This window comes from Rhipicephalus microplus, chromosome 1, assembly GCF_043290135.1.
Source record: "Rhipicephalus microplus isolate Deutch F79 chromosome 1, USDA_Rmic, whole genome shotgun sequence".
Taxonomy (NCBI): Eukaryota; Metazoa; Arthropoda; class Arachnida; order Ixodida; family Ixodidae; genus Rhipicephalus; species Rhipicephalus microplus.
The window spans coordinates 6,424,502-6,438,321 of NC_134700.1; the positions used below are offsets into that span (position 1 = coordinate 6,424,502).

At 44.9% G+C, this 13,820-nt stretch overlaps 1 protein-coding gene across 9 annotated transcripts in view; it reads right to left on the reverse strand.

Annotated features, from left to right (window-relative positions):
- Positions 1–13,820, reverse strand: part of gwl (serine/threonine-protein kinase greatwall) — a 517,662-nt gene that overhangs the window by 50,916 nt on the left and 452,926 nt on the right. The window lies entirely within an intron of this gene.

Here is a 13,820-nt window from a genome sequence, read left to right on the forward strand (position 1 = left end):
CACAGAATGACCAGAGCTGTAGTTTCAACAAAAACTGGTTCATTTTTTTCTCAAGCGCAATACTATTTTCAGCTGAAACAAACATGCTGACATCATCGGCATATAAGACGTATTTAGCATCTGGATAAATACGAGTTAAATCATTTATGTAGGCTATAAAAAGAAGGGGTCCAAGGATGCTTCCTTGAGGTATGCCCTTAGTAATAGGCTTTAGTTCTGAGAATTTTCTACCTATTTCAACTGCCTGTTTGTAATATTTAAGGTAACTTTTTATTTGGTCTAGTGCATGACCACAAATTCCATAGCATTGAAACTTGTCAAACAACGTGGAATGCTGAGTATTGTCAAAGGCTTTACTAAAATCAACAAACATACCGAGAACGGCACGTTTGTTTTCAAATTCAGACAATATGAGCTCCTTTTGTTCTAATAAAGCCAGTTCCGTAGATCAATGTTTCCTGAAACCAAACTGATCAGTATATACCAACCGAACGTATCAAAGAGCAGTACACTACTATTGCGGAATACCAAGATGAAGCGGTGAGCATGCTAGCTGAGAGGGATTGCAGACTTTCACAAATAGAATGAGCAAAGAGCGGCCACGCGCAAGCGGCCAGCGATGAAAGCACAGAAGCAAAGGCTTTCAACCACGAGGCTCCTGCAAGATTTATGACACCCCGGTTGCCGCAAGTTCGATACCAAAATTCAAAAGCGACATTGCAAAGTGGACAGGCTTTCGGGAGCAATTTGAACAGCCCATTGACCGCAATAACGACTTGATGCCATTTATAAAGTTTTACTACCTGAAGAACTTCATATCCAGTGACGCAGCAACAGCGCCCACGAATGAATTTTCTTTTCCCGATGCCGTGCATACTTTGAAGGAAAGATTCGGTGATAAGACGATGATTATTCAGTACCATCTGATGGTGCTGAAAAATCTCCCAAGGGTGACATCTGCCAACGATATCCATGGTTTGCGAAGATTGTAGTATGCCACGCAGTTGAATATTCACAGCCTTAGAGCTCTGAACATGCCAACACTGACGTATTCAACTATGCTCATCGATATCTTGCAGAAGGCTCTACTGCAGGACATCGGCCTTTCTTTCACTAGAGAAAAACGGCAACGCGCCTTGACAAGGCCCACCAAAGTACGTATCGCTCAAGCCTCGTTGAGTACACCAGCAGAGGCATTGGCTGTGTCAGATGCCGAGCTAAATGACTTGGAACTATTCATATGAGTGGAGCTCGAAAGCCGAAAGCAGCACGCACTATCGCATCAGAGACCTGCTTTTGAGGATCGCTCGGACTGTAGAAATGGTGGCATCCCTGCGGCACCAGTTTTGCACGCCACATCTATACCCAAGTTCAAGTGTTTCTCCTGTCACATTGATCAGCACCAGACGCGCAGCTGCAACGCCGATATTCCTGTTGCAGTCAAAAAGAGCAGCTGAAAAAAGACAACCGGTGCTTCCGCTGCACATCAAAAGGCCACCGAGCAAGGGATGCCACATCAACTCACTTTCAAATCCTGCCGCGAAAAACATGCTTCCAGCATGTGCGACGCCAATCATAAGAGGGCTTTGACGACCGCAGGTACCTCAATGAGTGCCACTGTGTGCGTTTCTTCAAATGCTCTTTCATCATGTGAAGACACATCGTACATTAACCAACCACCTAGGGACAACGCGGTCTATCTTCAAACATTTCGCACCGAGTTGGTCGATAACAACAGCAGGCGATGTGTTCAAGGTATTCTGGATGGTGGAAGCCAAAGAAGCTTCATTAAGGAAGACGTGGCTCGTAAGCTTAACCTAAAAGTAGTCAGACAGACCCGGTTGGCATTGAATACCTTCGGAAGCACTTGGTCTTCAGATGCACAAAAACGGAATGTTGTTGAAATAGAAATTTGGAGCAGAGACAAGAAGGTTGACCTTCGTATAGAGGCTGTAGTTGTCTCTGTCATTAGCCACGATGTGACTCTACCTTCAGGACGCACCTGACACCGAAATCGGTCTGCTAATAAGGTTTGACTATATGTGGCAAGCAATCACCGGGGAAGTTGTGTGGTCTAAAGACGTGCCAGGACTCGTGGAAATGGAGACAATCTTTGGGTAGACGGTACAAGGGCCTATCAGTCAGAAGACTGTTTTAGACTGTGGAACTCGCCTGCTTGTCAATGTCTCACGTGTGTACGCAACAGAAGGTAAATCGACTGCAGAAATCCTACAGTCTTTCTGGCGACTCGAGTCTATGGGTATTACTGACTCCAACCAATGTCTCACCGATCGGAACATTCGATATTTTAAGGAAACCGTTGAGAAGTCAGACGGACGGTACTTTGACAAGCTTATGAACGGTTCCATAAGCTCGTCAGAAGACTCTCACATCAGGATGGCCTAATTGAGCAATACGACATGACCTTACGTCAATACTGGCAAATAGGACATGCTGAAGACGTGCCGCAGCTACAATCTGATAATGCTGCATACTACATGCTGCAACGCGAGGTTGTACAAGGAGACTCACTGACCATGAAACTTCGAGTAGTATTCGATGCCTCATCACATAAAAAGGGAGACATGTCACTCAACGACTGTTTGGACAAAGGTACAAACCTGAACCCAGATCTGATTCAAGTGTTGCTTCATTTTCGATGCCACCCGATAGCCATCAACACTGACATTGAAAAAGCTTTCCTGAAGATAGAAATCAAGGAAACGGATCGAGGTGCATTTCATTTTCTATGATTCAAGAACGTGCCCCATAGTGAAAACGACAAGATTATGGAATGGCGAATGACACGTGTGCCATTCGGATCGACCTCAAGCCCTTTCCTGCGGATGGCAACGATACACCACCACCTGGACAACGCAAGCGGTGAGCAAGAAACCTTGGCCCGAACACTGAAGCAGAATATCTACATGAATGACTTGCTGGTAGTTTTTACAAAGGCTTAGACGTGTATGAAAAACAATGCTCAACTCCAGGAAGTGGTCTCAAAAAAAACGAAGAGTGCCTGGAAAGATCGGACCGTACAGTAGACTCTCAGTAAATGAAAATCTGTTAAAGGGAACTACCGCTTAAAAGAAACTATTACCTCTGCAATGCTTGGTTTCATGCTTGTATTCTGCAACCATGTTCATCTCTAGTAAATGCAACTGTTGGTAAATGGAACACATTTTTCTGGTCCCTTCAGGTTTTGTTTACTGAGAGTCTATTGTACTTCCACAATAGTTCTAGGTATGCTATGGAATGCAGAAGACGATTACTTGGCATGTACTTCAAAGCCCGTCATGCATTTCCTGATTTTGGTTAAGGAGGACTCAAAGCGAACCATCTTAAGAGAACAGCTTCCAGAATATTCTATCCTCTTGGTGCTCTTTCGCCTTTCACGATAATAGCGAACATCTCATTTCAGAAGCTATGGCTGTTAGGGATAGCATAGGATTCCAAGTTACCTATGAAAATCGAGAAGCCATGGAAAGAATGGTGTACTGAAGTTGCTAAGTTACCCCATATTAAGATACCTAGCTATGTCATGAATCATCCGAAAGAAGAAATCACTATGAGGCAAGTTCATATCTTCGTTGATGCTAGTCCAAGGGCCTATGGAGCATGCGTGAACCTTAGTATGGTGGACCTCAACGGTACGAAGATTATTGTGGCTGAGTCTCGAGTGGCACCTATAAAAGCCTTGACCATGCCAAAGTTGGAACTAATGGGTGCAGTTGTTGGAGCGAAACTACTAAAATACCTCACGAAGTCATGGGACATGGTCCACTTCTCATGTACAATGTGGTCAGACTCGAGAATTATGCTGAGCTGGATTTGAACACAGCAAGATAAAATCAGCCCCTTCGTGAGAAACACAGTGGCCGATATAGCCGACTGTACCGACAGAGGGCAATGGGGTTATTGTCCTGGAGTGAAGAACCCATCTGATTATCTGACACAGGGATTATCAGCGGCCATGCTTCGGGAAAGCGTCAACTGGTGGAATGACCCAGAATGGTTAGTACAACCTGAAACCGCTTCGTCAGTAAAGCCCACTTCGGTTGTCGCCCAAGCAAACAGCTATGAACCAGAAACTCTGTAGACAGAACTACTGCTACAGACGTAAGAACCCCTTCAAGATGTCATAAACGCCAAGAAGTACAGCAGCTTGACCAGGCTTCTTCGCTTTACAGCATTGGTGTACAGATCTTTGAAAAGGACATGGTGCGCATGTGTATCGCGAACGGGGCCAATTTCTGCAGAAGAGCTGAATATGGCCAAGAAGTTTTGCATAATAAGAGCACAGCCAGAAGCTTTCTCTCAAGACGTAGAGCAACTGTCCAACAGACGCGCGATCTCAAGGCGATCAATGCTTCATGACCTGCATCCATTTTTGGATACAGAAGGACAAGTTCATCTGCGAGGACGCCTACAGAGAGCACAACTTTCAATTAAAGAAAAAGATCCAATGATTTTGTCTCAGGACCATGAATTCACTAGACCGGTAATCATGGACACACATTGTCATGTTTTGATCAATAATAATCAAAAGTTGATCAATAATTGTTACCTTTGCAAACGATTCCATACGAAGGCCATGAATGTGAAACATGCCCCACGGAAGATCGAGCTACTCTGTCACGCCCATTTGAAGTTGTCGGAATAGATTTTGTAGGCCCTATATATATTGAAGTCAACTGGAGGAAACCTCAATGTACCATGGTTTACATTGTGCTATTTACCTGCGCAGCTACAAGAGTGGTGCATCCAGAGCTGGCAGATTCTCTCTCATCGGACAGTTTTGTTCTTTCCTTCAGGGGGTTTCTCGCTCACAGGAGTACCTATAGGCACCCTACGATGCAGTTTTAAAAACAGGGCGCGCCACCTGGCGGCCTGAACAATAAACTTGAAGGCGTTCGTGTGCGCAGGCCAGTCTTCACTGCACGTGCTTAGCGTGAATCAAGCGTGGGCTTTTCGAGTGCATGTCCTTCGTGTCCGAATAACTTGCGCCCGATCCTGTAATTGATGCCCCCATGACATCATCAGAACCGTCTGGCTGCCCCCATGTCAAGAAGAAAAGTGGACCCAGGTACTGCTCGGTCAAAGACTGCTACAGAAGTCACGAAGGCGAAAGTGGATTATCGCCGTGCGATGAGTCAAGTGAGTGAATTCATCTTTATGAATTCTTTGTTCGCAGTGTGCTGCTTTCACTACACACTGTGAAAGCAGCCTAGGACGAGGTTTAGTCTTTTTTTCTAAGCAAATTCGAGTAACAGATTTTTTTGTCGTTGTGCAGGTAGTTTACCCGGGGATGTTGCTTAATGTGAGTTCACTGTATTCTAAATGTCTCACGTTTTGTAGGCTGATATTTTTGACCTAAAATTACGGATATCGTCCTGAAAAAATGAAAGACATGCAACATGATTTCTGCGCTAGCTTGCGACACACCGAGTTGCTGTCTTACGCCATGCGTTTTTTGTTAATGACGATTGCACTACACTTGGGCAAAAGTGAATTATCGTGTGGTTCATCGCAAGGAAATCGGAAATTGCATGTTTACTGGAAGCTGTTCTCTGTTTTGTTCGCACTTTATTTTGTTTCAACACCACATGCTTTACGCGGCGTTGATGTGGCTGATGGTGGCGGAGAAGAAACTGCAACGGACTTGCGCTGTCATGCATGTTTCTTGTCCGCTGATACTTTTGCACTATTCATTAATGCTATTTATCCCCGACTGTTGTATCAGTGCATTCCTGTACATTGAAAATGCGATAAAATTTTGCGCCACTCATGCAGGTGAGGAAACTTAGAAAATGTGTGAACATGACATGACGTAAAAGATGATTTTAATGTGCAGTGTGTTTCTTTATTGTTTCAATCATGACCCTTTCATTGATTGACACTGCTACACCAGCTGCAGCTGGTTGATGGGACTTACTCCTGTTTTATTCATTTCAGTTTCGGGGACTCCTTGAACTGGCAGTCTCGTCAACTTCTTGGACGCCGAACACATAATTATTGTCCAGCAAGCGGCATGTTTTCCCCAGTAGCAACGGTTGAAAATAGTTGTTGAGGCCTCCGACAGGCTTGAAACCGCAATACACAACAGGCGACATTGTGCATAGCTTGCGCGCTGTGTGCAGGTGTTGCTGACTGAAGAAGTTCCTGAGCAAACACATATGGTGCTGTTGTACGCTGCAACTTGGTGGGAGCTGTCACTCTGCAAGAAAACGAGACGTTGGTGACGATTTTAAGCATCAGCGGAAAGAAAGGCTCGAAGAACGCCGACGCGCGGTAGAGCGCCTGTGTGATTGGCGACATCTCCATTGGTGGCGCTGAGGTCAACCCGACGGTTGCGTCGCCCGACGATTGTTGGTTCCCTATTACTGGGTACTCCGACAACGCATTGATGTTCAAGAAGGCAAGCAAAGAACTACAGGACATAGGCAAGCTTATCAGTGGATCCTTGCTTACTGAATTTCTCGCCAATCATTGAATATCTTGGAAATTTTTTGTGCTAAACACCCTGTGGAGGTGTGGCTGGTGGGAAAGGCTCATCCGTTTGATCAAATCAACCGTTCGAAAAGTTCTCGGGAAAAGCAGTTTAGGAAGCGATGAAATTAAGACGTTGCTTCAAGAAGTCGAAGCTGTTATCAATGCCCGTCCTCTGACATACACGTAAACGCAGGCAAGGGAACCATCACCAGCGTGCCCGGCTCAATTTCTCATCAGGAGTTCAGTCCTGGCTTATCCGGAACTTAGCCCATGTAAAAGTTCAAACTGGCCGCACACTACTAAGAATGCTGTCATTCAAAAGCTGGAGCATCGTCAAAGGCTACTGAATCATCTGTGGCAAAGATGGAGAAAGGATCATCTCCTGGAACTGCGGTCTCTGCATAGGTATCCGCAAGAACCTAACGAAGTTTAACAGTAGGCGAAGTCGTACTATTGCAAGACGACAAAAGAAATCGGTCTTTTGCCTACTAGGCCGAATATTAGAAGTACATCCTGGTCGTGATGGACTGGTGCAGGTCTACACCATCAAAACACACAGCGGAAAAGTGTAAAAGAAACCCTCTCAAGCTCTGCATCAACCAGAAATGCCCACTACCTGAGCGGCGGGGCAGGATGTAAAAAAAGATGATGTACAAATAAACACTGCCAGCCAGTGAAAGGCAAAGAGAAAGAAGGAGATCGTGTTCGGTGACAGCAACGATGGCTTCTGCCTGAATTCTTCCGCACCAGTTCATGTCATAGTATCCACATAGTTTGGTGCAGAAAACTGGGAGCTTCGTTTTTGAAAGCCGCCGATTCTGTGTTTTCAGTACTGCGAGCTTGAGCAAAACATACTTCAGTGGGCTTTGTCAAGGCGCGGTGCCCTTTTTATCTAGTGAAAGGCAGATATTCCTCGATAGAGCCCTCTGCAAGATATCGAGCATAGCTGAATATGTCAGTGTCGACACGTTCAGGGCTGCGAATATTCAAATGCGTGGCATCGTAAAATCTTCGCAAACCATGGATGTCAATGACGGATGTCACCCTTGGGAAATTTTTCAGTGCCGTCAGATGGTGCTGAATAATTATCGTCTTATCGCCGAATCTTCCCTTCAAAGTATGCATGGCGTCTGCATAACAAGGTCGGCAAACCGCGATTGCTGTTGCTGCATCATCGGATATGAAGCTCTTCAGGTAGCAAAACTTTGTCGATGGCATCAGTTCATTGTTCCGGTCAATCAGCTGTTCGAATTGCTCCCAAAAACTTGTGCACTGTGCAATGTCACCTTTTAAAGTTAGGGTCTGAAGCTGCGGCAACCAGAGTGTCATAAATTTTACGGGAGCCTCATGGTTGAAAGCCATTGCCTAATATTCAAACAGCTCAAGCGGAGATCAAACAGGCCAGCCAGCTCATCTCTGTCGCTCCAAGAGACTTGCAATAAGACATCCCTGCTAGTGAGACTAGCCATCGAATGCTCAAGCAAACTGGAATTGTCGCGGCCGTCTTTAACAAGCACTAAAAGACGCTGGGAGAAGTCTTGTTCAAGCAGCAACTGTGAACGGTAATTTTACAGGTGAAGGCGTGATATCTGGCCAGCAATAAGTGGCTGTGTTTTTAGCGCGAAGAATGTGTGAGAAGTGTCCCTGAAACGGCCATATTCCCTTACACTAGCATTTTGTTGAGTTGCATGAGATCGAATCCACAAGAGTTAGCTGCCAGGCACACTTTGTATAAAATTACTAGCTTTAGTATTGCTTCAACCTTGTAGTGAAACTGCAACATTTTCTTTCTTTTCAATCGCATTGAGCAATGTTCCTTTCCTTCCTTCCTTCATGTGCTTAGCAATACACTAGCTACAGGCAACAATCATGGACATGCGTTCCATGTCTGGGCCACAATGAAGGGACCTCAACAAAAGATCAGAATACCATATCGGGAAGGGCTGATCGCTGAGAAGGTTATATTCTAGCGAGCATAACTGTTGGAACATACGAACACGCACTTGAGGGCTGCATTTCTGCATGCTTGTTGGCACCAGCTTTTCCATGCACAGTGCCGCCCCTAAAATCGGCTTGTTATCACAGGCTTGACTTGAAAAAACACGCAGTGCAACAAAATTAATACGACAATACAGCCTAGTGCATAATTTAGGCAAGCGGCTTGCTTTGTTTCACTTTTCTGTGAGCTTATGTCCCTTACAGCTTAATTTGTGCACATGAGTTTGCAATTGTATAGTTTCCCTCCTGCATGGTCCTTCATGACGGTGGTAGTATACTGTATGTAAAGTTTATGATAAAAAAAATGACACGTGATGGTGCAGTTTAAATGGCAGGTTGGACAAACATTTGTGTAATGGTGATCGGTCAAAGCAAAGATGGCTCTCCGCTCGCTGTAGCAGGTGTGGGGGTAGACAAAGATATTCAGATTGTAGTATTGTTGCGAAATGCCGATATTGCATATCACGCGAAATTATCGAGGCCGAAGAGATATTTTTCTTCGAAGGACAACTGCATAAGTAGCCTTTTGTAGAGCTCAGTGATAAGGAGATGATGTACTTAGCTTTGTTCCCATGATGAATTCTTGTAACATAACTGTGTTCTGCACATGGCTGTTACAACATTAAATAACTGTAAAAAAGTGAAGGCGTCCTAGAAAAAAATTAATTGTTCGAAGTTCAGAGCTCTGTGTTCTCTCTCCTGTAGACACCAAAGTGCATTGGTATGAATGTACCTTCTTTGTGTCCCAATGATCAGTTGCATTATATAGGCTACTGGTCGTACTTGAGCAACACGCACAGTCTTCAATCTCAGCAACCCTCTTTTCTGTCATTTGCACTGATTTGCAGTCATGATTATGCAGCACAAACTACCTTGCTGTGCTCAATGTTCAACTAATAGAATGTGTAGAGCATATCGAGCGCCACAGTTGTATTCGAAAAAATCTTTGTTATTAACACTGATGGATGAATCACAGCACCAAATTTGAAAACATTCGCTTTGGATTACTATGTTGTCACGTGGCTATTATGGTAAAGAATTAAGCAGTTAAACTTATAAAAATATTAAGCCATTACACGGCAGACCTGTGCCCAGCAAAAAAAACAAAAAAACACTAAAACTTGCCAACAAGCAATGGTACAAGGCTGGCAGCTACAGTTATCGCTAATTCGGTCTACTAGTGAGCCGCTACATGGGCACGATCGTACATTCTAGCACTATCAAATGTGCTTGCATTAAATCTCAAATAAATTCAACTACTCGGGCCCGAGCACAAAAGGCTTGGGCCCAGCCCACTTCAGCCAATTATGCCTTGAACATTAACAGAGCACTGTTCACTCCTCAGTTATTGTAAAGATACAGTAGAAGCTCGATAATATGAATTCGAATGGAGCACTCAAAATAATCGTATAACCCCGAATTCGTAAGAACCAAGAGCCAGTTAAAGATGATGACGATGAACAGGAACTTTATTGGGGCTAACTACTACTTGCTCGAAAAAAGTCCATGATCTTGTTTTGAACTTTTCTGCATTCACCGCGTCTTCATAAACAGCCGCCGTTTTCTCGCTGATGCTGCTGATGCTTAAAGCGCGTCCACACTTCGCATCATAGAGAGAGAAAACAGCAAAACTTATGAAAAATTCACTCCCTTTGCCACTTAAGTGGCCAGAATAACGCGTCGCGAAGTGGACTAAAGAAAAATCCGTCACACGGGAGAATTCAAACGCCAGAACAACCCGGAAACCACGTACGCACCCGCCGAAAATTGTTCACAGTCACTCTGCCTACCGCTGCGGCTTTCGCTGCTTGAGAATTCATTCCATTTTGCCCGTTTTACTGAGTTCAAATTATGCATCCAAAGCACTAAAAAAAAGGCTACACTGGTACAAACGCCGTTTTGCGAGATAAACTTGACTTGCTCCCCGGATTCAGCGCCGATCAGTCGTGCAGCCCGTGAGCTCCAATGCCAGTGCAGCTCTCGCCGACTGGTTCGCCCTTTTGAATCTCCTCGCGCTGCAAGGCTCTTGTCGTGTGGTGCTCTGTCCTCGGACTCCTCCAACCATGTCCCAACTTTCCTTTCCTATCTCCTCCTTTTTCTGTTGGTGGCCTCTCTTAACTTGTACCTTTTTACTTCCTATCTTTTTCACTCCCTTTTTCGCATCCTCCTCAACAATGTTGCAGAGGTTTCGTCTACAAAAAAAAAAGACAGTAACGATGCCATGCTTATGTCTTCCCTTTTCCTTTAAGAACCTCTACCTGGAGATACCCCAGCAGAAATGGCATGAGCGGACGCATCGGTAAAGAAGGCGACAGATTCAGCTGGTAGTACAAAAGCGAGCGAGACACGTTAGGGCACGCCAAATCGCTGCTGCTGCATTTTCTTTCACTTCCAGTGTTCGCAGCAATCGTAATCAAAATCAGGCTCTCGATGGACGTGTCCTTGCGAAGGCCGTGAGCATCGTTGTACTGCGCAGGTAGTTCACGATTGTGCTGACGTGAGCCACCACCGACGCTTTTGCCGCCATGTTGAATTTGCGACTCGTTGTTTACATCACGTGGTTCGAGACCAAGTGCAGCTGGTGTAACCCATGCCATGAAGCAAACATGCGATCTGCTATGGCGGAAAAATAGGCCTCAGGCAGACTTTTTCTCTGTCAGCCTCACGGCATGCTTTTTCGACCACGACGGCGGTAAAGCGAGGAAAATTCCTGAGTTTTGCCGCGCTCACTCCCTTTGAGGCACAGTGTGAACGGGCCTTCCCCCCACAGACAAGTCGCGTAGCGCTGTTTGGGTACAGCGGTCACTTGTGCATTTGTATCATCAGCAGTGGCTGATGATACGAATAACATTCGTTCGAATAACATTGAGTCACAGCGTATTTTAAAATGCGACTGCATTTCGTTGTCGACCTCTGTCAGGCGTCCGTCGGGATCCATCTACCACCCTCTCCCATAGCAACAGCTGCAGGCGCGCGCGTCTGTAGTAACCGGAGCTTCCACCATGTCACGCTACGGCGTTGGCAGCTGTCAGAAACAGCTGCGGGCACGCGCGTTTATTTTAACTGTGCACGCTAGCTACTAAAACTGGAAATACATACTGCGTTTCTCGCAACAAAAAACGCCACGTGCGGCAAACAGCACTAGTGGCTGCATGGAGTAAGGAAAAAAAAAGAGAGAACATTATTTTTCGAACGCTAGGTTCTCATGTGCGAAACGCGGTTATGGACGCTTTGCAATGCATTCGCATTACCTCATGATTCCCTTCGGGGAAGTGGGGCTATTTTTTTTTTTTTGTAATGTAGTTCACCCGAAGGAACTTTAAAACATGTATCATCGCGAAATTAGCATCAACCGTAATCGTATCGTCGACATTCTGCTGTGCCTCCCTCACAAAAGATATATTCTAGTGAGTGTTTTGGAACTTCTTTCAGTGTAATGACTTTTCACTGGTATATTGTGTGAACTTTCGTTTCATTACACCCGTAACACTTTCTCAAAATAACTGCAGGGTAATATAAGATCTAATTGTAGTTATAACTGGCTGTCTCATGCATGCAGTGCTAACCACACAATCTTATTTCTGCATTTCAAAGAACCACTACGATATATACTACTCCCATTAAGTCGAAAAAGTGGCAGACATTTATAGCTTGAGTCTACATAAATTGCATGCAAACCAGGGCTGTTGAGTAAAAGTAACACACCACTATGCAATAAAAACACACACTCTAGCTACATCTGAGAGGAATACAGCAAGCTGAGCAGCGTTACATAAGTTAAAACTATCATGTCGACTCCTCAGCTGTCTTCAATACACACTATGTTTTAAGCTGAAAACAAGAAGGTTATTTTCCCCACACTTCTTGTCAGAGTCGCCGCCATCGCAGTTTTATAATCGGTCAAAGTGAGCTGCACCCATCAGTAAGCAAGACACCATCCTCATTATTCCTTGAAGACGCCTATTTCGTCGTCTTGTTGTGACAGCCTTGGATCTTTGAAAGTATTATGTCTTTGTGGGAAAATCTCTTTGGAGCCTTTATTGGCGCTCAGCGCAGTGCTCTCTACAACATGGCGTACGAACACTCCAAGAACAGACAAGACTCTGCCCCACTACCCTTCTTCATCTCTTCAGTCAGTGTTGCGCGCAATTTTCGACAACCTCCACCTCGACAATTTTACTAACCTTTCCCTAATATTTTCCACCGGCCGCCTTTTACAGTCCATATCATCCTTACGGAAATCCTCCCCACAACGAATAACGCTCAGCTAGAATTTTCACCTTATTTGCACGAGTGTGGAGAAGTCCTACAATAATGTGTCTTAAATGTTTAAACTTCTGTACACGACTATCTGTGTTGAGTATTTCTTCCTCATAGGAGTTTGAAACTCTGCGCAATAAAAGGATGCAATACGTTAATCTCGATGCCATGTCAAATAAGTGCACTACTCTAACTGGCCCACGTTTAGCGATCACAATACACCCTTCCATGGTAGTCCTCCCCTCTACAGCCACAGGCACAACACTTCAGGAGAGTTACTAGTTTAGCAAGTTGGTACATACCTAGTAAACTACAAAAGCCAGAAAACGTCGAAATCGGGAAAAGCAGAGCAGCAGAAACAGTGACAGAGATGTGGCTGTCTCCGTTTCTGCTGCTCTGCTTTTTTTGTTTTCGATGTTTTGTGGCTTTTGTAGTTTACTAAGGCACAACACTGTCGACACTGTTGACTTGAAGCAGCTTCGATCAGGACGCACTGTCTTTTGGAAAGGTGTTGTAGCTGTTGAGGGAACACTGAAAGTCGCTGCTTGCATCACAATTACTGCGCACTTGTTTAACACATGATTGTCATCCGAGTGACCAGAACCGTTCACATGGCTCAGCGAGAGCGCCATAAAGGCCACCATGACACTGGCGTCGATGCATGTCACTCAAATAGAGGTGGGTGTGCATAATGCTGATATTGCGGCATCCATGCAGGTCAGTTGCAGTCTTTTCAAATTGTCGCATTTTCGAAGGGAGAGCACTGACACCAAGAGTGTCTTGTCTTCAACTCCCTCTTCAAGTTGGACACTGAAGGGTACTCTTCTGCTCCGTTCGAAGAGGCGTCATACATAACTGGGGTTCGTGTCGTACCTGTTTCGCAGATTACTTCCGACATTTTACCAGCAGCGATCTTATCCGCATGTCCATTTTTCTTGTGTGACCTCATACTTTTTACAGAAGGTTCAACTGTTTCTTTCTTTAAAGAAATGGCAGCACAGCTACGGTCCTTCGCTGATGTCCTCGGTAGCGCAACTTCATCACGACCATTTTGGAAATCGATGGGT